The sequence below is a fragment of the Stenella coeruleoalba genome (assembly GCF_951394435.1).
Source record: "Stenella coeruleoalba genome assembly, chromosome: 8".
Classification (NCBI taxonomy): domain Eukaryota; kingdom Metazoa; phylum Chordata; class Mammalia; order Artiodactyla; family Delphinidae; genus Stenella; species Stenella coeruleoalba.
This window is the reverse complement of record NC_137154.1, coordinates 102,417,403-102,442,009: the sequence shown is the minus strand read 5'-3', so window position 1 is coordinate 102,442,009 and position 24,607 is coordinate 102,417,403. Positions and strand designations below refer to the sequence as shown.

Here is a 24,607-nt window from a genome sequence, read left to right as displayed (position 1 = left end):
TACTAGTTAATGTTGAGTCTCTCTTGGGGGTTGTAGAAGAGTGACTGCTGAGAACCAACAACATCCCTGGTCCAACCTGGCCTGCAGCTCTACAGGAATCATTTGATCATCATTTAAATACACAAGTTCTACGGAATTCAATAGATTACATGCAATCATTTTGAGAAGATATTTTAAAATTTAAGGTAACGATGCAAGCTTTTGGGTTCAGACCTTTGAAGGTGTCACTCATCATGACTGGGGTGGAAACAGAAATGTCAGTTTTGCTACTTAGGTTGTTGTTGTTTCAACTACTTTACCACTGGCCTGGGGAATCCAAACTCCAAAAGATTGCAAACTATGACTAGCAGTTGGGATTCACTCTTTTTTTTTTTTTTTAGCAAATTAAGGCAGTGTGAATTCAACCTAGTGATGAATGTGCCTTTCCCCTTCCAGAGCATCATCTGTACCAAATTGTACGATTTTGGCATCTGCCTTGACAACTCTAGCAAGCAATCATTTTGACAGGAGACCATCTGTGTCGAACAATATACGCAGTGTCTACATAACACAGAGAGGGAAAGAACAGTCCCTAGGAACAAATAATTGTCTGAAATGACCCTGGAGGTTGGTATTTAGAATCTCAGGGGGAAATATGTGCCAAGAGTTGAACATTTGAGACAGATTCCTTTCTAGAATGGTTTCGGGGAGAAAGACTTTCCCTTTAGGATTTAAATGATGAGAAAGAAATATTTAATAAACAACTACCGCCCCTGGATTAAGAAGGTGGCTCTAATCCTGTCTGTTCCATTAACGAGCTCTATTTCCCAGGGTAAGCCACTTGACCTCTTGGTATTCTGTTCTCTTTTCTGCATTAAGTAGCTGGGTGTTTCCTTGCATAAGTCACTTAGCATTGGTTTGTCTATATAATAAACTTCACCATTTCTGGAAATTGTCTCTCCCTCTCTTCCATGAACTGCCCCAGCTCCACTCCAAACAATGAGCTTGTCTGGCTAAAATTCATTGCTCTAATCAGATTCTTTCCTCTGTGTTTGGAATAGGGACTAAGAGATTCCAACTCAGAATTGTCAGAATTTGTCTCTTGAATTGACAAAAATTTGAGATCTCTTAGCAGCAGCAATTTCCCATTGTATGTACCAGGAAACTGAGAAAACAATTCTGGACAAAACAAAAGAACAAAGTAGATGAATAGGCAAAGAGAAAAAAAAAAACAACTCAGATTATTCACTTGTTCTCAAAGACTAGCTTTACTCTTCTCCCTGGATTTTAAGAGAAATTCTAGGATTCTTATCATTCATTCCTTTCTTTTTTCTCCTTAAATTAGTTTGTCACTTGCAACAAAGGGAAAGCCAACTCATTTAATATTTTATAGGAGTTTGGTATTTGATTTCCTCTAGTCTTTAATGGGATGTACCACTTATAAATCTTTGGTTCTCAATGAGGAAAATAAATGACCCTATACAAAATCAGCATGTTAAATTATATGAGCTCTGTCATCCCATCTTGTTCTAACTTTCTACCTACAATTTTGTTTCTATTAAGGTCAAAGTTTTGGTTGTGGTTAGAGAGGAAAACAGACACTATAATACATCATCTCTGTCCTCATGGAAGAGTTGTAGGACATCCACAAAGACAACTACAAAATCTTTCAGCTCTTGATGCCAGCTCTAAAAGAAACTAGAGCAGAAAGGGCCTGCTCCACCCCAGCTTTACTATGTGATTCTGAGTTCTCATACTTAGGTCTGATTGTACCTTCAGTAATACCAGAAATTGCAAATGAAAAATAAATTTTAACCAAGTGCTTTATGTTCCTTTGTAGCTGGCAAGATTTGACTCTTTCAGATCTAGGGCTGGCTTTGCTGGGAGAATGAATTGTCTGATTGTTGTAATAAGACACCTGCCGGAGGTGGATCTAATAGCTTGCAACCCATAGGAACTTAAAGACAATAGCCATCATAACTTAAAGACAATAGTCAAGCTAAAGACTGGATGAATAATCGAAGGCTTAGTGATAGCCTTAGGAGTCAGGACCCTCTGGTACAATTTATCTGCTCAGTTTCTTCTCTGTCCATTTTCAATCTCCTGCCTTAGCATCTTTGCTTGTGTAGTTTCTCCCATGGGGTATGAGTCCTGTTCTATGAGTCTCAATTCCAACTTCATCTATCGAAGGAGGTTTTAGTCTACTTCATCGCACAGTGACTATTCCCTCCTCTGAATTCAAAGTATTTGATATTAGCCCCATTCATTTGAAAATCATGTGGTGCCTTGTGAGGATAATGCTAGCCACTCTATAACAGGTAACTTCCAAAATTTCAGTGGCTTCACCCAAGAGAAGCTTATTTCTTATTCATGACATAGTGCGGGTTTACAGCCATTTGATGTCTTTCCTCCAAAAGGTGATTCAGGAACCCAGATTCCTTCCATCATACTCTCCTACAATTTGCCCTAAGGCCTTAGAGTCTTCCATATCCATCCAATAGAACAGAGACACCAAAGCACCTCGGCCTAGAAGTGACAAATTTTCATTTTTCTTATATTCTATTGGAAAAGAACTGGTCACATAGCCTCTTCTTCAAGTATGATGAGAAATGTAGTTCCTGGCTGGATACTGCCTTCTTAATGCAGCTCTGAACTACAGAAGTGGAAGCTTGAAGGGACTTCCCTGGTGGTCCAGTGGCTAAGACTCCATGCTCCCAATGCAGGGAGGGGCCTGGGTTTCATCCCTGGTCCGGGAACTAGATACCGCATGCATGCCGCAAATAAGAAGCCCACAGGCCACAATGAAGATTCCCGCATGCGGCAACTAGGACCTGGTGCAGCCAAAATAAATAAGTAAATAAATATTTTTTTTAAAAAAGAAGCAGAAGCTTGAATTTTGGTTGATGGCTAGCTCTCTTTTCCACACATTTCTTGTACTTAACTTCCTCTCTATAAGCACTATTTCTCATTTCAAGCATTAATATTCTCGATGGTGATGCAATAATATTTATCTCTCATAACATATAACATACTACTGTGAGCATATGTTGTTCTTATTTAATGTGTCTTGATTGGTTTGTGCTAAATTAGGAAAGTATTGAAGTATTACAGTGGTGCCGAATCTCCCCAAAGTGCCTGGATATTAGCCTGTTATCTGGTTTGATGAAATCCAGAAACAAATGGGTAAATAGAATGGAAACATTCCCTTTAAAATGCGGTGTTGTGCTTTATTCAACAATATTTATTTCATAAACATTTATGGAGCAATTACAATGTGCTAAACATTATACCAGATGTTTTGGCAAAGGAGATAAATATCTTAGAGTTCCTGACCATGAGAGTTTATAGTAAGACTGACGAGAAAAAGTCAGTTATGAACGTACAGACTGACAAAACTACAGAGGTATATGCACAGAATGGAACGGAGTTGACGAACAGAGCACAGAGGGGGGGTCCCTCACTTTACAGGTTGATCTACTGTGATGAGCTCTAGATAGAAGCCATGAGACCATTCTTCATCATGATCAATGTTACTAATAAAAAAATAAGATTGGCATAGCACAATATCAAACACTCTCGTGTATATCATGTTGTTTTCCTCCACTGCGATCTTTTGGGAAGATTAAAAAAAAACAAGGCTCAAGGAAGCAAAGTGAATTTCCTAAGATAACATAATGAATAAATGGTGAAGATTGGAGTTATCCCACTATTGTGATAAATTTTTACTTGTATATTAGGTACTTTCTTCAAGCGTTATACATTTTAGTATATGGAAGTGAAGAGTCACAATGACAGAGCCCGTGATGTAAATACATCGTGGTGTCCACAGAGCCTGTCACCTTATAGGTGCTGAAGAAATAAGAGTCAATGAATGGATGGGTTGGCATTTCACAAAGCCGCATGTACCAGTTTAGATCACGAGGGAACCATTACCAACTTGTTCTTTTCAGTATGTGTGCTAACTAGTAACTTGATTATACACCTCCCTGCAGGTTCCAAACTATGAGGAATTGAATTAGGGTCCCAATTTACTAGCTTTCCTTTGACGATAGCAACAGTTCTGAATGAGACAGAGTCCTTCACTGAGAGTACAGACAGCATGGTTCACAAAGCAGTGTGGAGTCCACATTGGTTCCAGACCAGCTTGCCAATAAGAGAGCTGGGTTGGCATAGAGCAGTGTTGCAGCTACACCTACTGGACTTTCCCTAAACCACAATTGAACTTTCAATAGAAATATTGAAAGTATGACAATCTAAGAACATTTAAACTTTTCACGCCAATCCATCTTTCTCTTTAATGACCTGCACTTGCACATGTGGGAAATAAGATAACTTCCTATGGAAAAAATAGTCATAAAAGGTTATCTTACTTTCCACATGTGTCAGCATAGCTTTTTACGTAGCAGAAAGATGATTTAAGACTAAATGTTCAATTTGAGACCAAAATACAGTAAGGGATACTTCTATGTTTACCACCCAAAGCAAAAGTGGAATCACTGATAACATACAAATGCAAAAACATCAGCGTCTATAAATCTACTTTTATTTACAAAATATACTCATCTGCAGAGTAGTCTGTGTCTCTTTGCTTCTGGTTCAAAAGGAAAGGTCAGATTTAGTCTTCCATGAGATTGTGGGGGAGAGCTCTCAGTTTGAAGCTCCTCATGCCACCTCCAGCCAGAACTCAGTTTGTGCTTTTTTTCTCTTTTTTTCCTCTTCCTTTCTCTTCCAGATTCTTCCACCTCCACTGCTCTCCCTGTCCCCGCATAATCCTGGGGCAAACTGTAGTCCATAAGCAGCCATACCAGCCACAGCATCTTGGATTCGTTAAGAGCTTTGCAGATGAGTTCAATCTCATTTTTCATCTTATTCCTGAAGCCATCAGATTAAAGCTTGTCACATTTTCTGGACACAAAGCTCCAGGCATGTTTTATTCATTATCTGTTCTCATCTTTGAGACAAGCACCTGCAAACCATTTCAGGGTTGGGAGACATCTCTGAAGTTTCAACCTACCATGCGTAGGTTTTGCATCTTTCCATGGGCCAAGCATCCTCATAGCAGCTTGGTTCACCCCAGCTACTTGGTGGCCTATCTAAGTCCTAGGGCCAGTTGTTCATAAGGATGTTCTTGCTGCTGGCATTTGAGGACAAATTGAAACTAAAATAACAAAAATTCTTTATTAACCTTTTACATCATATGACTTAAGTTTAAACCATTTTCTCAAAACACTTGAGAATGAGGACAGAGAAACGAAGGTGGGTGGTATTGAATTAAGGGCTGCTGGCCTGATTACTCTTCCAAGAGCCTACGTATCCCCTCATAACTCACTGATAGTGACCATTGGTGGAAAAACACTGGGCTGCACAGGATTAAAGCATGAAGCCTGGTTTTGTCAATACTTCCAGGTAACCTTGAGTAGTTGCTCTATTTCTCTGCCTTTGTGTACCTACTGCTGAGGGAGGATGATTCTAAGCTGATCAGTCGTTTACAAAAAAATGCCTTCTTGGTCAAGTGCTCAAAGAGACACCATGATATAAATCGTGGATCCTTTTTAGAAAGTTTAGGGTAAGAAATGAGCAAAAGTGTTCCAAAACTAGATGATACGGCAAATCAGGGGTAGAAGGAAATATACCTCAAGTGTTGTGATTCCCGGTCTACTGATCTTAGGTGAAACTTGGTCCTGCAATACAGTCTTCTTCGATAACAAAGAATTCAACATTTCTGAAGTAATTTGAAATGTCAGAGGAAAATCAAAATTGGTTTAAAGTTTAGAGATAACTGTGAACATATGCTAGCAAATTCTATCGCAGGTGTCTATATATGCTTATCTTTGTGTCGTGTGACAAAGCTATGTTTAACTAACTAGCTCACTCACTAAACATATAAATAAAGGGGAAAGGCCCCAGAAGTTCAAATGCAAATTATCTACTCAAAGAATTTTATGGGGAGGAAATATTGGGAAACAACATCCTCCATAGAAGTACTACATCAGAAATCAGTCGGTCGGTCATAAAATAACTTGGACACCAAGCTCAGGACCCCTTATAGGCTCATATCACTTCAGAAGGTGATGGAATATTTGGCAAGTGACACACAAGGATGGGAGTTGAGCCAGCTACCCACAAAGGATTGTTTTACTCTATGCCAATCTCACTTTCTAGCGACCACGTGCTGGACTACAGCAATTTACTCCTCTTTGCCTGCTGGTAAGATAGACATCATGCCCTAACACAGAATATAGCTTCCCGGACATGGCTAACGTTAAGAGAAATAGTCACAAAAGCTTGACCACTTCATAGATGTTTACTGAGAGCATTTATTGGGGTTTTAAGATATACCAATATGTATGAGATATAATCTCTTGTGACCAGGAATTTACAATGCAGTTGGGAGAAACAGCAGTTCCTGAGAATTTAAGCAGCAGTAGAGAAGTAGGCCACCGTACAAGTCGGTGATGATGATAACAAAGGAGCACGACAGGTAGAAAAGACAGGGGTTTAGAGGAGGCTACCTATGGACAAGAAGGGTTGAGAAGATTTCTCAAAGGAGAATTCTAAGTTGCGTATTGAAGGATGGGTAGAAGTTGGTGGCAGAAATAAGTCCAGTTGTGGTAATAGAAAAAATAAAATCTTGGTAGCAAGAAAAGTCAGAGATGGGAACAAAAAGGCCATCTGGCTGGATTCAGTGGTTCAGACGCACATGCTTATGTTCACTTTTACACTAAGCCAGTTAGATCAGTAGGGCTGCTGGTTCGCTGCAGAAATCTGCACTTTCTCCTCAGTGCCTCTTTTTTATTTATTGTTCTAATCACTGGGCATAATAGCAACCAAGTCATAGGAGGATGGTGCTGTGACAGGATAATGGTCTCCGGCTTTGAAAATAATGTCTCAGTTTCTCTGAGGCCTCTTCTTTGGCAGCAGGAGACCATTAGCGTGTCACGTTGTCCGGCCCTATTGACATTATCTTTTAATTGTCCCTGAAGACCCATCTCCCAGGCAGTATGTCTGAGATTTTCAGCGCACTGGGCTTTCTGGACTGACATCCCAATCCACTTTATCATCTAACTTCAGAAAGTGTAAGGGACAAAGAAAATTAAAGGCTTTTATGAAGGGAGAGGAGCATCATGGGAAGAGGTAGGGAAGGCTATATTCATGACAACAATTAAAGACAAAGTAAAGTGGCAAGACAAGCAAGTTATTCTGCAAGAATTCCACGATCAGATGTGTGTGTGTGTGTGTGTGTGTGTGTGTGTGTGTGTGTGGCTATATGTAAGGACAAGGATACCATGTTAAATAGGCTATTCAAGACAAAAATCAAATTTCTAAACTGAGTGTTTTGATAGTTTTGTATAAGACATAATTAGAGAATCAGAATGATGCCAATCCTGGCATATTGGCTCTGTCCTTAACTTTTCTTGAGAGACAGAGCTACATGTCTGGGTGGTCCCTCCTGTTGGCTCCGCTGTTTCCTTCAAGTGTCTAAAGTGTGATTATGCCCAGGAGGCTGGCCAGCTGTTCTCTCTCTCCCCTGAGGACAAAATTAAGTAAATAAGCTTAAACTGTATGAAGAGGCTAGAGGAGAGGGAGAAAGTAATTTTGGACCATGGAGGGTTGAGATCTGAGCATCAAAGACAATGGGAATTCCTCTTTGTTAACAGCTGGTTCTGGTATGGGAAGGGGTGGGTGTTGTCCGGTTAGGAACCTGCAGGCAAGTGGGTGTCAGAGTAGACCTTCCTCCAGTTGAGTCAGTCACTGGTGGGATGGGCTGTGTCTGGATTTGTGACAGAGAGGGATGGATGTTACAGGGGATTCAAGACAGAGTGGGAGGTGGACTCAGTGCCCTTGAACGTCACTTCTCTCCCACTTCAGGCCTAGGAGTCAGCCTTCATCATCTTACTGGCCAGGAGCTTCCCTTAGAGGTCATCAGTTAGGAAAATGAGCTCTGCATAAATATGTCTTCGTCCATGTACTGTCCCAGCACCTGGTTCACAGTGACACCAGGGTAGCTGTTTGGGGATGCGCTTCTCCTCACCCCAGCTCTGGGAGCCGTGGCTTCCTGCCCATGCTTCCAGCTCACAATAGCATCATGGCTGCCAGGCTCTGATTAAAGGGCTCCCTGGGGCCTTCACTTGTAGCCTGTCTTCTTTCCCTCCAGCCCCACCCTCCCCTGCATTCCAGAATCCCCTCCCTCTTCCTGTTATTGTCCTGCTCCTTTCTGATAAGATTACATTTGTCCCCATGAAGAGGAATGTTTCTTTCCTGTACGTTAATGTTTTTCAAAGGCACACTAATGAAAAGATCTCTATCCTAATGCCAGATAATTTATACTAAGTGTTAAGGGATCTGAGAGAGGAGCGAGAGGGCCCAGGAGGTGGGGGAGGCCTGATTCTCCTTTAATCACTTAGGAAACATTTGACAGACTATCGCCAAGCTTGTGATTCTGGTTTCCAAATGCAGTTTTGTTTTGGCTACGGGGAAAGGAATTGCATTTTACAAGGTAGGGATAATAGATGAGCTGGGAAGGAGAAAGGAGATGTGAGTTCCAAAGTTAACTTTTCTACTGTGTTTAGTTGCTCACATATGGTGTGTGGGCATGTCCCTTCATTCTCACCTCAGTTTCCTCGTTTGTGAAATCGGGCCATCTACCTACTTCAGGGCTTTTGTGAGGGTTAGTGACATAGCCTGTGAGACATGCTTTATAAGTGGGAAGTATAAATACAAGGTAGTTTGAACACCTAAATATATACATTGTGACTCAGGGTGAGATGCATCAACTCTAGGAAACAGGCCCTATAAAGGGTTTGAGAAAGTCAGGCATCATCTTTGTCCTCCTATCCGGCTCCCAGCCAGTCGAATTTTGTTTAAAAATACTGTAGAAGTCTGTTCAAGCCCTACCACATGGAAAAGGGTCCTTAGCAATCACTGTATAGATGACAAAACTGAGGTCCCCCCAAAACAAGAGAATTATTCAAGTTGGTACATCTTTTAACAGCAAAGCCAGCACTGGAATTCAGTGGAGGTTTGAGATACCTGGGCTGGGTTCTTTCCAGTCAAACATACAGTTTCTCCCACCGGGAATATGATTGCTGTGTTGTCCTTCAAAGACATGTTGGATATAAACTGAATAAGCCATGGACCGACTACAGATTCCCTAGCATGAAAGCAAAGGGCTTAGATGCAAAGTTACAGCCCTTGTATTTCAAGGCTGTTGCAGATACTCTGAGCTGATCATCTTCTAATCTGTCTTCCTGTTTCTGTTGGCTCCGTTGACTTATCCCTCTCTTGGCCGCAACTGAGCTGCTTGGCTGGCTAACTTACCAGAAGTTGCTCTGGAGGCAGTGCTTTGGTCCGTTTATCAGTGGTTCAGAGAATTTGACATCCCTTAGTGCAACGGCAAATCTTGTCTCCCTACCTGGAAATAAGAGAAAACTATTTCCATGGAAGCCATAAGAACATAGGGAAAAGCCATTGATTCATATGAAAGTGAGGCTGGAGACACGAAAGAGTGAGGAATTCTCAGGGAAAATAAAAATGGTCAAGAACAGTGGTCCTCAAACCTGGAGGCAAATCAGAATCACCGGCGGAGCTTGTAAAACTTGTAGATGCCCGAACTCCAGCCTAGACTGATAGCTGACCACATTTAGCATTCATCAGGAGCACTTGGAGGGCTTGTGAAAGCAGATTTCTGGAACCCACCACAGAGTTTCTGATTCAGTGGGTCTACGGTGGGGTCTGAGGATTTTCAGTTTTAACACACTCTTAGGTGAAGATGTGCTGCTGGTCCAGGGATCTCATTTTGAGAAACACATACCTAGACCAATTATATCAAAATTTCCATGTACAGGATCCAGACATCTGTATTTTTTAAAAGTCCCTGGGTGATTCCAATGTGTGGCCAAATTTGCCAACTGCTGATCATGCAGGGCAATGCAGATTCTAGAACAAGTAGCTGTGGTGGCCCATTCACACTTCAAATCTTCTCAAGAGGATGCCATCCTGAGTCTTCTCAGGAGAGAGTTTCCTTCTGATGATTACTAGATGGGAAAGACGCTAAGAATTCGTTGTCCCAAAGTATTCCTTCCTATGCTCCTTTCATCCCTTCCCCGCCTGTTAATTAGTTACCTAAGCTTCGTAAGTTACCTATGCTTACTCTTGTGCCTTAAAGGCATTGGAAAGGCTGGTCTGAATTCCTGATGGACACCTGAAGGAGTGAAGTGAGAAACTGGCCACAGCTTCCCACCCCATCCCTGTAGTCTGAAGACATTTCTATCTGAAAGAAAAGCATAATAGGACACTGTAACTGTGAAATGCCAGAGGTCAGTTGCTTGTCCTCACATGGTTATTGGTCATCCTGGTCACACTCAGGAAAGCAGCATCTCTGGTCATGGGGAAACTTTGCATGAGGTATGTAATAACTTCTCACCATCTGGAGTCAGTGGAATGACACCTGCTAAAATGGAATCAGTAGATATTAACCTGAATTTAGTCATTAATTAAAGAGATTTAATAATTAATATTGATCTGTTCTATGACCAAGCTCATTTCATGCATTTTCTTATTTAATTTGATCACAGCAACTTAATAAGACAGCCATTTGGTTTCTATTTTATAGAGGGGACATGGAGGTTCAGAAAGATAATATAGTTCACCAAAGTTTGTAAAGCTGGGATTCCTACTTAAGTCTGACCTAGTACAACACTGAGAGCTAGAGATCTCTGTCCAAAGACAGCAGGAGGGGAGACTGGGAATCAACAGGGGGTTAAGGTAAGTCAGGTACAGAGGCTGGAACCACCATGGGTAGGGGAACTGCTAAAGAGGCTTGAGAATGAGGCCAAGCTGGAAAGAAGGGATGGCTCTGAAGACAATGAAACCAACTTCATAATTTGGCATAAGGCCTCCTTCTTGGACTAGGATAGTTAACCAAAAAAGCAAACGCTACAATAGCACAAGCTTGAAAACATTATCGTCACTAGCAAAGATATTGTTAACCTGATTTAGTCATTTAGGCACACACACCCGTAATAGATTTGTCAACTCTGGAGACCTGTTGCAGCTTGGTTTTTTGTTTGTTTGTAATTCAACCTGGAATTTTTGTTAATGTTGATAAATATTTTTCTAAAGCGTGATTGTTAAGGAGTGTGTTTTATTACACTATATGTGTGTGCCATACTTAACCAGTTCTCTATTGTAAGGCTTTTGCATTTATCCAGATGTACTTTTTATAAAACAAAGTTACAATGAAGGTTGCATAAAATTCCTCATCCTTACTTATTATTCTTAAATTGAAGTATAGTTGGTTTACAATGTCATGTTAGTTTCAGGTATACAACACAGTGATTCGGTTATACAGATAAATATATATCTATTCTTTTACAGATTCTTTTCACTTATAGGTTATTACAAAATATTGAGTAGAGTTCCCTGTGCTATACAGTAGGTCCTTGTTGGTTATCTGTTTTATATACAGTAGTGTGTACATGTTAAAGTAAAATTCTTAGAAGTTGAATTGCTAGCTCTTACATATGCCTATTTTTAAGGTCTTTGATACCTATTACCCAATTCCTCTACAGGAAGTTTTTATTTTGTTAAACTAGTTTTCCACCTGCATAGTCAGAGGGTGCCCATTTCTGGCAGCCTTGAAAACACTGACTATTAATACTTTTAAATACCGGTTGTATAGGTGAAAATTGTTACCCGTTGATTTTTTTTTTTTTTTTTTTTTTTTTTTTTTGCGGTACGCGGGCCTCTCACTGTTGTGGCCTCTCCCGTTGCGGAGCACAGGCTCCGGACGCACAGGCTCAGCGGCCACGGCTCACGGGCGCAGCCGCTCCGCGGCATGTGGGATCTTCCCAGCCCGGGACACGAACCCGTGTCCCCTGCATCGGCAGGCGGGCTCTCAACCACTGTGCCACCAGGGAAGCCCCCGTTGAATTTTTTATTGGCAACACATTCTCCTAGAATGTGTTTCTCCTAGAAAATTAAAACATTCTCCTAGAATGTGTTTCTCCTAGAAAATTAAAACAAAAACGCTTTATTTAACCAAATAGGATTTCTACAGTAATCTCAGGTTTATCAATCCCATTGTAATCACAAATTTTTGCTTAAATCATAATTTAGACATATTGACACACTTAGCTGCACTGTCTCTTCATGCTTCTCTTTTACCTTCCTCTGGACTTTCTGACTTGGAACTCCTACATATGGAGTGTGTGTATGTGTGTTTGTCAGGGGAGGGTTACTTCCCCCCAAAACCTTGTGTTTTGGAACTAAAAAGAAGACTGTATTCTCCTTAGGAAAATCCACATTTCTACTTGTCTTCATTGCTCTACCGTTCTCCACCCGCTGTTACTCACCTCATTTCCCAATTAACCCAGGCATCCTTGATTCTGTGGGTAAAAGGAGAAACCGAGCGCTATGCAGACATTATATAATACCCCCATGAGGGCGTCAGTATTTGACAGCCTTCAATAGGTTAATTTTTCAAAGTGGTAAGCTGATATTTCTGTATAAAATGCACATCTGCAGAGTAAATGGTATTAAGTGTTGGTGAATTATGGTCCCAGCCTAGGGGTCACTTGGGCTTCAATGCTACAAGCACCTTAATGCTTTTTTGAATGAAAGCTCCACTAATTGCTTCCATATGATTCTCCCCTGGCCCCTCCCCCCAGCCTCCATCACTGTCCCCAGCCCCTCCCCAATTGTGCCCTGGCACAGGGATAATGAGCTATGAAATTGTACCGTATTGATTGGGGGCTGATGTTAGAACAGAACCTGCCATTTTTCCCCAGGATTTGCTTTGACTCTTGAAGTTCAGACAGCGTTGGGGTCAAGTCCCAGAAGCCCTAAGTCCTCCCCACTCCCCATTCCTTTAAACCACTGGGAGTGCACACTTAGACTGAAAAGGGGCAGACAGATCATTAATTAGCTCGGCTGCTAGGCTGTCTGGTGGGAGTGGGATGTGAGGGCATTTTAAAAGGTGTGCTGGCATGTTGATGGGGTGGAGGAAGAGGGAAGGAGTTGTAAGCATCCCCCAAATACACCGTCAGAAGGGTCGCCTGGGTGAGGCAAGCCAGGCCAGAAATTCGTCTTCTGAGGTTTGCCTGCTCCCCACCCAGATGGCCACGGAAAGACTGAACCCTAACGGGTTGGAAGGGGCACTGAGAGACAACTCAGGCTGGCCCCCCAGATGGAGGTTAAAGTGAAAAACATTGTCAATTTGGCTAAAAGAGGGTCAGCAGGAGACCTGGCAATGCACGAACATGGAGAAGCCCTGCCTGTATCATGTACCTATTGCACGTCAGGCGCTTCCGTGAGCAGCCCTGACTCTACCCAGCTGGCTCCTTTGGGAGGCAGGTATGAACACACCCACTCACAGCAAGCTGCTTGCCCAAGATTACCACTGGATCTCAGAGACAGTGGATCTGGACTCACGTTCGGATCCGCCCGGCTTCAAACACGTGCTCTCCAGCACCATAGCCTATGGTATGTGTCCTGGAGCCACGCAGACCTGGGCTGGAGGCTGACTATTTCACTCACAAACTGGAGAACCCAGAGACACTCAATTTTCACATCTGTAAAGTGAGATGATCTTTCTATACGCCATTCACAGCTGTGGTGAGAATAAAAGAAGAATGCATGTGAAGTGGTCAGCAGAGTGTCGTGCCTGTGTAGCATTCTAAAGATGTTAGTTATTATTACTCATTTTTATTGTTATTACTATTGTTATGTTTCCTCCTAGGAGCCATGCATCCCCACAGCCTCATACTCCTCGACAGTCAGGTCTAGAGCTGCCCATTCCAGCCTCCTCTGACTTTAAGCCCAGCTTCTTCTCCTGATCCCGCTTGAGATGACTTGGCATCTCCTGAGTTCCTTTAATGCTACCTGCCCTAGTCTCTTGGCAGTGATACACGCTGCCCTCTCCCTTTAATTGTATTATTGAACTAGTATTTTTATTTTATGGCTGTTTAATTTCCCCCGTGTTTATGGCCTATTCTCCCCCAACTAAATTGTGAGGATCTCTGAACAGCAAAGGTCTCACATTTCTTTGAGTTTCTCAGTGCACCTGGTTTGAAGCCATGCCAGTATTGCTGCTCAAAAAAGTCTGAGAAGTCTATCTTAGTAAATAGCAATTTAATAAAGAGTATCAAATCTTGTGTTAGATACCCTTAAAGAAATTGGGTGGAGTTTGTTTTTATTTCCCACATCACAGGTCTGGTCTGTAGTCCATACTCTGGCCACTGCTGCCCCTACTGGCATCTAAATGTGTCTGTATTTGGTAGTGGGATTCTCTTTTGAAATAATTAGATGTTTTTAAAAAACAAAACAGAAAACCTAGGTAAATGAAAGAGCTCAAAAAATGGATTCAGCCAAACTAAACTGTATTTGTTTTTCAAGGTTCTGTTCTCTCCACCATGGATTTGTAGCCAGAGAAATAGTTGACATTTGTGTATCTTTATGCAGCACAAAGTCATGCTGAATGTGTTTACAGTTACGGTTCTGTCAGACATGCTTTACAGAAACGCAACACAAACCAGTTTGAGAAAAAATGGATGTTAGGGATGAATCCAAAAAACAGAACAGCTTTCAGAGATCTTAAAAACTAGAATCTGAACCATCTTCCTCTTCCTGCCTCCCTACTTCTTATTCCACCCTCCCTGGTGATAGATTTATTCTGTCTTCTTTCAGCTCTGAGATTATATTTTTAATGCTCCACAGTCAAATGAGAAGGAAGTTTTCTCCAGCAGAAAACTACCAGGAAGAATTCTCATAGAAACAGGAATAGGGATATTATAATTAGCATAGTCTGGGTCTCATGTCCCCCCTGACTCCCACCCTTTCTATAGTCAGAATGGCCACTCTTCAGCAATCTTCAGACAGCTAGCATGAAAGGTTAAACACCTGAATATTGCCAGATTGTTTTATCTTGTGTTCACTCATCATGCTAATATTTAACAAGCATTTGTTGAGCACCAAAGAGCGAATGAACAGGGGAGACGGTTACTACCCTTATGTAGCTAGTATTCAAGTGGGGAAGAGTGGGGATTAAATAATTGCTAACAACAGGTGAGGTAAGCACTATGGAAGGAAAAGTTTGGGTGGTCCAGGAGCCCCAACCCCAGGGAAGAGATGGATTCCAGGACCAGGATGAAGTGAAGTGAGTTATAGTTGGCCTGGTGAAGAGGAAGGGCGAGAACATTTGGCACCTGTGAGAATGCCTCGAGGAGAAAAAGCAAGCCTAGTTTGAGAAGCTCAAAGCAAAAGGCTCAGGATGGCTGACCCCTGGGAGGCTTGCCCTCTTCCTCCAGGACCCCTCACACAGGGTCTTTACTAGAATCCTTGAGAGCTGTGCTCAGTCCAGCTCCTTGGTCAACCTTTCTAGGTGTGTGTGTGTGCTGAACCCCTGAGTTTAGAAGGTGGAAAACCTTGCTTCCTACCATTCTCATCACAAAAGGCAACTCACTGTTCACTTGAATGTGTGTTGGGCAGTGGAGGTCTCTGAAGCCCACTTAGACAGCTGAGTTTGGAGAATGTGGAGGCCAAGTTGTTCTTTTCCACATCATCTTTTCATTTGTTCATGGAGCCTCTCTGTCCCAGCTGAAAATCACCTCATCCTTGTCTTAACCACATATTACCCTATTTATATCTCTCTTGTGGTATGCACTTTCTACCTAATGTTACATCTATGTGTGTTCCCATCTTCTCTCTACAACTGCTCCCTGAGAACAGGATCAAGTTGGTTACCTATGTGTCCTCCGTGTCTGTCTCTACAGGGCATTTCCCAGAGTAGGTGCTCACAATGAAATTAATGCTTATATGGTAAAAATTGTATTCCAGGTACTATTCTTTTTAATCCTCACAGCAATTCTATCAGGTAAGCAATTTATCAACATTTTTCAAATGAGGAAACTGAGGCACAGAAAGATTAAGTAATGAGTGAAATGTCACAGAGCTTATAAATGCTGGAGTCAAAACTTGAACCCAAGAAATTTGGTACCAGAGTCCAAGGTCTTATCTATTATGCTAAACTGTCTATTGAGTGCTAAATGAATTCATGAATGGGTGGATGGATGGATGGATGGATGAGTAAGAACAAAACTAGAGGCACAGAACCCTGGAAATGGAGCATTCAGGAAGAACTATCAGTAGAAATACACAGGACTGAGCATATCTTAAAAACCACAGAGGTAAAGCTGGTCAGTTAACCACGGTTGTTGTAACGCCCAGTGGAAAGCTTGGAAGTACTTTCCCCGGGGTGCATATCAGCTCCTCAAATCTACATACAGACCTTACCAAACTGTAAACATGGGGTTTGCAATGGTTTAGAGTAATCTTGAATTCTACTAAACTCCAAATAATTTTGTAATTCCCCTTTCTGCTTATTTCCCCAGATTCCTCAAATCATTCTTCAGCACTCACCTTTGCCATGTAAGTATCACAAAATAATCGTAAGTATTTGAAAGATGCCTTAGAGGGGAACTTATTTGCCTAGGAAGTTAGAGGTCTAGTTTAGGGGTCTTTTCCATTTTGTTGAAAATAAATGATGTTTCTGAAGAGTTTGTTGTATAACATTCCAATATCTATTTAATAATTATTCAGCTGGGAAGGATGAGCTGGGAGGATGATGGTTACATAGAACTGATGGATATTTTATTTGAGGTGTAATATAGAATCATCCCAGCCATGGATCTTTGCTCCAGAGTCCCTCTAAAATCTCAGATATCTGTGGATATTGCCTCTGAAGTTTCTCTAGCTCTAAATCACTCTGAGTATTCTGGTTTCCAACCTCTGCCATGGAGGACATAGGTAGATGTCCACAGTGCTTATAGACACTGTCTGTCAGCCATTGCTGGGAATGGCCTTACTTCCCCTAACTATCAAGCTCCACTTATCAAGCTGTAAGGGCCAGATTATTTATCAAATCAATTCCCATGTTTTGTACGTGAGTCCCAGGTCTGTATCACCAAGTCTGTACACCTATCCCTGACAGAGTGGCAAAAGAATTTATGATGTTTCTGACTAGGGAGAATGAGAGGAAACAAGGAATTTTAACTAAAACTATCTAAGCACTTCTGTTGGAAGCTGCTGACTCTTAAACAACTGGTGAAATAATTTAGGAAGTCAACCCTAAGAAAACGCATCTTGGAATAAAGCAGGAGTAGGAGCGGGAGGGAGGCTGCCAGGTCTACTGCTAGCAACACAATTCCATAGTCTGCATTTTATTACTAGACCCTGGGGGGGTTCTAGTTAAACTCACTAGAGCTAAAGGATTACAGACATTCCTATCTAATTTATGGCTCTGCAAACTGCACTAATTTGATTGAAAAAACACATATTGTTGAGATAATTTTCATGTTTTACTGTTAAACATGCATTATAAACTTATAGACCATTGGCTTTTTGTTGGGGGGGCTTTATTTATTTATTTATTTTTGGCTGTGTTGGGTCTTTGTTGCTGCACACGGGCTTTCTCTAGTTGCGGTGAGTGGGGGCTATTCTTCGCAGCGGTGTACGGGCTTCTCATTGCGGTGCCTTCTCTTGTTGCGGAGCATGGGCTCCAGGTGCGCGAGCTTCAGCACTTGTGGCTCGCAGGCTCTAGAGCGCAGGCTCAGCAGCTGTGGCTCACGGGTCCAGCTGCTCCACGCCTGTGGAATCTTCCCAGACCAGGGACTGAACCCATGTCTCCTGCATTGGCAGGCGGATTCTTAACCGTTGCGCCACCAGGGAAGCCCAGACCATTGGCTTTTATTATTTACTTCTTTATTCATTTATTTGTTTACTTTTAAGTGCCTTCCCATGTATATTATCCATTTTGCTATTGGAGAATGAATCTTTCTCTTATTTATTTGTAAATACTTTTTATGATTATTGTTTATTAACTACATACCTACTATGCATATAGTTTCCTGTGCCCCAAAATACCAGTCACATAGTTCATGTTTGATGAATGTTTACTAGCTAAAGAAAAACAAACAAAAAAACAAACTAAAGTTTATGTTTTGGGGAGTATGGCGGAGACTGCTAGTTGTCAATACAGCAGTCTAAGCATAATGTAGCATGTCTTAGTTTGCTGCAGAAACAAGTGACTTCCAAAGTTCTGTGGCTTGTAATAAAAATGATTAATTCCTTAGTCACATACATATGGGCTCTGGTGTGCACTGGCTCTGTACCATGTCTTCATTTCAGGACCCACACTGAAAGAGCAGTCCCTATAGAGACCAGACACCTCCTGTGTTAGGGAAAGCACCTTATAGCATCTGCTTTAGAGTGTTACAGAATCTGCTCAAACAAAACATATGTCAGGTCAGCTGTAATGGTGCTGGGAAAAACTCTGTAGGGATGAGTCCAGTAGAGAGGAACAGTAAGTATTTAGAACAAATAAATACATTCTCCCTTTTTTTCTGCAGTAAACAGATCTCTGAATTTTATCTGGGCACAAAACGTCCCTGCCAAAGACATGTGTCAACCACACTTGCAGTTAAGTGTGGCCATGCATTTCAGTTCCTCCAATGGAAGCCTAGTAAAAATGTACCTTTCAAGGTAAGGAGTTCTCCCTCCACTCTCTTTCTGCCTTCCTTATAACTAGAATACGATTCATTTTGATGAATGAATGAATGAATTTAATTAGTTTTGCTTTTATGGATGTTGCTTTTCGTGTCTTTGCCTAACCTAAGGTCACAAAGATATTTTCCCTATGTTTTATAGCAAAAGTTTTATACTTTTAAATCATATTCAAGATACATAGTTATTTAATTTTTTATGTATGCTTTGAGGTAAGGATCTAAATTCATTCTTTTGCCTATGAATATCCAATTGTCCCAACATCATTTGATAAAAAGACTACTCTTTACTCATTTCATTGCTATAGAACCCTTGTCAAAAATCAACTGACTATAAATGTAAGAGTTTATTTATGGACCCTTAATTCTGTTCTATTGGTGGGTATCTGTTCCATTGGTATAATTGTATATCTTTATGCCAGTACCACTCTGTCTTAATGGCAGTGACACTATAGTAAGTGTTACAGTTTGGAATTATAGGTTCTGCCACTTTGATCTTCTTTTGCAAAATTGTTTTGGCTATTCTGATTCCTTTACTTGTCAATGTCTGTAGAAATCCTGTTGAAATTTTGATAAGGATTACATTGAATCTATAAATCAAGTGGAAGACTGTCATCTTAATAATATAGAAGTTTACAGTATGGAATTTTGATTTCTGAATTTCAATAATTTTGATTTTTAAATTTCTCTCAGCAATGTGTTACAGTTGTAAGCGTACAAATCTTGTTCTTCTTTTGTTAAATTAATTCCTAAGTAGTTCTATCTTTTTTATTCTCCTGTGAGTAGAATTGGTCTTTTAATTTATTTTTGAATTGTCCATTACTAGTATATAGACATACAACTGATTTTTATATATTGATCTTGCCTATAGTGACTATAGGTATAGTGATTAATATATACTGTATTGCTTACTATTTTCCTATTTGTTACTCTTTTTTTCAAACTTTCACTCTTTTTCTGACTTCTCTGGTTTTATTTGAACTTTTTAAAAGTTATTCTAATTTTTCTATTCTCTTAGCATATCGATTAATTTTTTAAAAAAATTAAATCTTAAATTGCTCTAGAGTTTTCAATATACATTTACAATAATATAAGTCCACTTCCTAATAACACTGTCCACTTTGTAGTGTGGGTATAATTGAGTATTCCTACTTATAATTGGTCTACTTATAATTGAGTATCCTACTGTTTCTTTGCATCCCTTATAATATTGCTGTCATTTATTTAACTTATATGTATGCCATAATCACTCTAGATTGTTGCTATTATTAATTTAAGCAAGCATTTATTAGACTAATAATAAGTTAAATAGAAGATTTTATTTTGCCTTCATTTTCCTAGAATTCTCTTTGTGCAGATCCAAATTTCTGACCTATATCATTTTCCTTTCCTCTGAAGAACTTTTAATCATTCCTGAAAGGCAGGTCTACAGTTTAAATTCTTTCAACAGTTTAACTATTTCACTGCATGCTTTTCTTGCTAGCATGGTTTCTAAACAAAAAGTTCAATGAAACGTTTAAACTTCTTTCTCCAAGGGTAAGTATGCCCACCCTTATCTCTGGCTTCTTTGAAGATTTCTCCTTGTTTGTGGTTTGTGCAATTTGAATATTGTATGTGTAAGTGTACTTTATTTATTTATTTTTCTGGTATTTGTCCAGCTTGATATCCTCTGAGTTTCCTGCATCTATGGTTTGATATCTATCATTAATTTTGGAGAATTCTCAGCCATTATAACTTCTCAATTCTTTTCTTCTCCTTCTGGTATTCCCATTACACAGATGTTACATATTTTTAATTGTCCCCTAGTTCTTGGATTTTGCCTCTTTTAAAAAAAAATTTTTCTTGTTGATTATCAGTTTGGGAAGTTTCTATTGATATATCTTCAAGCTCACTGATTCTTTCCTAGGTCATGTCTATTCTACTTATGAACTTATTAAAGGCATTGTTCATTTTTTTAGTGTTTTTGATTTCTAGCATTTCCTTTTGACACTTTCTTGGAGTATCCAGTTGTCTTTTTTACATCGCTCATCTGTTCTTGAATGTCACTTTTTCATCACTTTTTCCTTAGAGTCCTTAACGTATGAATCATAGGTGTTTTAAGTTCTCCTTCTGATAACTTCAAAATCTCTGCCATATCTGTGTCTGGTTCTGATACTTGATCTAACTCTTCAAATTGTGTTTTTTGTCTTTTAGTGTGCCTTGTAAATTTTTGTTGATTACTGGATGCAAATTATTGGGTAAAAGGAACTGAGGGAGATAGGCCTGCATTTATGAGGTCTTATGTTTTGGAGGCTAGAAGTTAGACTGTGTTAACTGTTTACTGTAGCTATAGGTGTCAGAGGCTAAACTTTTCTATGGTGTCATTGTTTTTTTCTTTTTTTTTTTTTTTTCCTTTTTATGTCTTTGGGATTTCCTGGGAACTTTTTTAAATACGTTCTGAGACTTGTACTTCTTTTATTTACAATACCTGTTACTATACTGGAACCCTGCTGATATGGTAGTAAATGTGGGGAATGGGAAATTTTCTATAGTCCTGTGATTAGGTCTCAGTCTTTTAGTGAGCCTGTGGGCCTATTGTGATCTTCACAGTGTTTCTCAGTCTCTCTCCTCCTTCAGTGACACACGGAAGCTGGAGAGGAATGCAGTTGGGTGTTTCTAGTTCCCCATGTGGAATGCTAGAGTTGGCTTAAGTTAGGTATTTCCCTTTCCTTTGGTTGGTTAGGCTCTTGTAAAGCACAAGGTGGTTAGGCTCTGATGAAACAATTTCCCTTGAAGGCAGGCTTTTGATAAAGAAAACAGTATGCTCTGGGCTTACTTCAAAATGGTTACTTGTCTCTTGCTTCTGAAGGAAGCAGCGGGGGAATTTTTCTCAATTCTTCACCCTACCAGCCTGGTGGGGTACCTGGAGGTAAAACTCATGAACGTGTGGTGATTCCCCTAAGACTGGAGCACCTGGAGTTTTTAACTCTCAAGATTATATACTGAGCCTCTAAAAATGCATTAATAACGGCATAAATCCTCCCACCATGGTACTCACTCCAGAGGTAAATGTCTGTTCCATGGCTGCTCTGGTAAGCCATGATTGTCTGTTTCCACTGGTCTCTCCAATTTGGGGGCAGCAGTTTGAGCAAAGTTCATCCGGGAGGGCCCTGGACAATCCGAGAGCTCTCTGAAGGTATGGAAATTGGACTTCTAAGTTCAGAGTCTAACCATTCAGCTAAAGCACCTTCATTAAGTGGGGTATTTCGTTAAGTTAAGACTCAGTACTGTGGGAATAGCAGTGAGGTAGCACATGTCTGGTACAGGATACAAAGATGCTGCTAATGTTACCATGGCCACTGTTTGCTCACCAGCCAGTGCTCTGCTGCTGCATAAAGATCATGAAAAGAGGATTGAATCTGATTTAATTTCCCAGCTTAAGACATCTGTAAGCATTATAGAAACCTGAGCACATAATGGGGGTGGGGTTGGGGGTGTTATACTTGGATATATTGAACTTCTGGACTTCTTACTATTAGGGTCATGTGGTTACTTGATTACTTGGTGAATGGTCTGGAACATTCTATTTTTAATCCAGAACTTGGTAGAGGGATATTCCACTTAAATAAATATGTTGTAATGAATTTTTAAAAATTCACCTCAAGTCAAATTACACAGCTCTGTTTTCGACAGATGAGGAGCAGGCATATACTACAACAAATGAAACACAAGATGTAGGTAGAAACCATACCTTGTTTTCACTTGAGGCAAGGCATGTTGAGGGCAATGCTGGCTTGGTTATAGGACAATAATCCCTTGGGTCAAGAGACCCCATTTGGGTGAAGTTTTAGAACACCAGATGGCATGAGTAAGTGTGCAAAGTTGAAACAGCTGCAGATTTTTCTACACGGAATGAAAAGCAAATAAAATTTTAAAAAGCAATGAAACTCATAAAGTTTATGGATTGGCTTTGAAAGGGGACAGGCAAGATATATGGAGACAGTGGAGAAGTTAAAAATGAGTACTTCAAAGAGATCAACAAGTGTTTTCTGGAAACTTCTTTTCCTCTTTTTATTTAAGAGGTTCTTTTTTTTCTGTTTCAAAAGTAATTATAGAAAATTCTGAAAACACAGAAAGAAATAAGACAATTTAAATCCCACTCAATCTTAAGACAGTTCCCATTTCAGTGTATATTACTACATCCTTCCAGCAATTTTTTTTCCTTATAATGGGACATAAGCCAGGGGTATCAGGCAAGAACTCATTGTGTATTTAAGTATTTGAACCAAGACCTGAATGGCATTTTAGTGTTAGCACACTGGAGATAGTACCAGCAAAGGGAATGTAAGGTTGTAAGAGCTTTGATTGAGGGTTCATCTGGGGCTTTGTTGCCTCTGAGGGCATCTTCAATTTAGTCAGGCACTTGAAATTTGGGAATAAAGAGAGCTCTTAGGTAAAACAAGAAATTCCCTCATCCGGCATTTTTTGGAAAGTATGTTCCGTGAACAACCAATGCTAAAGATGTTAATTAGTGTTCACTGGAAAACATAAGTGCCATGGTCAAGAAAGTTGAGAATTCAAGTGGGTTGAATGAAACCAAACAGATTTCTCTACTGCAGAATTTCTTATATCATTTAATATGCTAGTATGCAGTGCTAATCTCTGAGACAAGAAGTAGAGTATGTCGTGTTTCTCAAATACTGACCGAGAAGGTGACCGTAGAAGGAGATAGTATCCAGAGTACCCACTTCGGGAAATTCTACCCTATACCCATGTGGAATGATGCTTTGCTCATGTTTCTAGAGACATGGGGGGGAGAGGTCAAACAGGCTGAAAAGGACAGTCATGAGACGGTGTAGCAGAACTACCAAGATGACTTTGCTGGGCATGGAGCAGGGCACCAGGGACTCTCCATCAGGTGCTCAAGAATTATTAAGAGGCTCAGCTGGGAAAGCAGTCTAGTGGCTATTGCCCTGGAGGGAGTTAGAGAAAGAAGGCAGTGAACCAGGCATGAGTCAAAGAGGACCACAGAACTAAGGCAAAGCAGACTGACCCAACCTGGCTCTGCTTCTGCCCTTTGCCAGGAGAAAACAAAGCCAATAGGTTAATCAGAACCTCTGGGAAGCTAAATTGCTCCTGGGTTATCTCATTGGGATTAGAAGCTGCTTTTTTGCAGTTGAATTTATTCACAGCAGAGGTTCCTTTCTTGGTTTTAAAGAAAGCATGTCTTTGGAAAATTACCTTCTAAATTGGACTTTGATGATCCAATTCACTATCCTACAGAGGACTGTGTTGTTTTTAACATCTACTTACACTCACACTATAATGCTCACGTGGGAAATAAGGCAAATTATGCAGTTTAGAGAGAGGTTAAATAAATGAAGTCAAGAGTGTAGCAGTAATAAGGCAATGTGTCTTCAAGAGGGTTGTAACTATTATTTCATGAACATATATTATCTGTAAAGATGGTCAACGGGTTTGGAAAATGGGTCCTGTGATTCCTATTCAGAGAAGAAGCTTTAGGTCAGGAGGAAACTCTACTGTGGAGGAATTGGCAGAAGAAGAAACAGTATAGACTTTAGGAGACAGATCTGGGTTTTAATTCCGCTTTTCTTGAATTTCTTTTGCCTTGCACCCAGGCCAGGCCTGGAGTCCAGCCATATGCACACAGCCATAAATAGCTACAAGATCCCAAATCACTTGCCTTATGCTCTACGTTGGCTCATTAGCAATATGATGGGAGCAGTTTATTGTTCTCACAAAGCTTCAATTCCTCATCTGAAAAATTGGATTAGTGTTATTTAACTCATAGATTTCAAATGGGGTAAATTTTAAATATACGTCAAGTATCCAGCAAGGTTCTCAAGTATATACTAAATGACAAGAACTCACAGAGCAAGTTATTGGCAGGCCAGGCTAATTTTGCCTTCTTTGGTGTTCAAGTTACAGGTTATCAATGCTGACATTTTCTTTAAAATGACAATAAAAGACCTTGATTATCAGTCACTCATGTTCCAGGGAAAAGCAATTTAATCTGAGATGGCTGTATAACTTCAGAAAAATTATTTAACAGCTGTTATCTGTCATGTATC

At 40.4% G+C, this 24,607-nt stretch overlaps 1 long non-coding RNA gene across 1 annotated transcript in view; it reads left to right on the top strand.

Annotated features, from left to right (window-relative positions):
- Nucleotides 1–18,509, top strand: part of LOC307190217 — a 250,207-nt gene extending 231,698 nt beyond the window's left edge. The window contains exons 3-4 of the long non-coding RNA XR_013829445.1: nucleotides 16,368–16,404; nucleotides 18,384–18,509. This is a non-coding gene — a long non-coding RNA (uncharacterized lncRNA). The remainder of the gene's footprint in view (nucleotides 1–16,367; nucleotides 16,405–18,383) is intronic.
- Nucleotides 18,510–24,607: the final 6,098 nt, after the last annotated feature.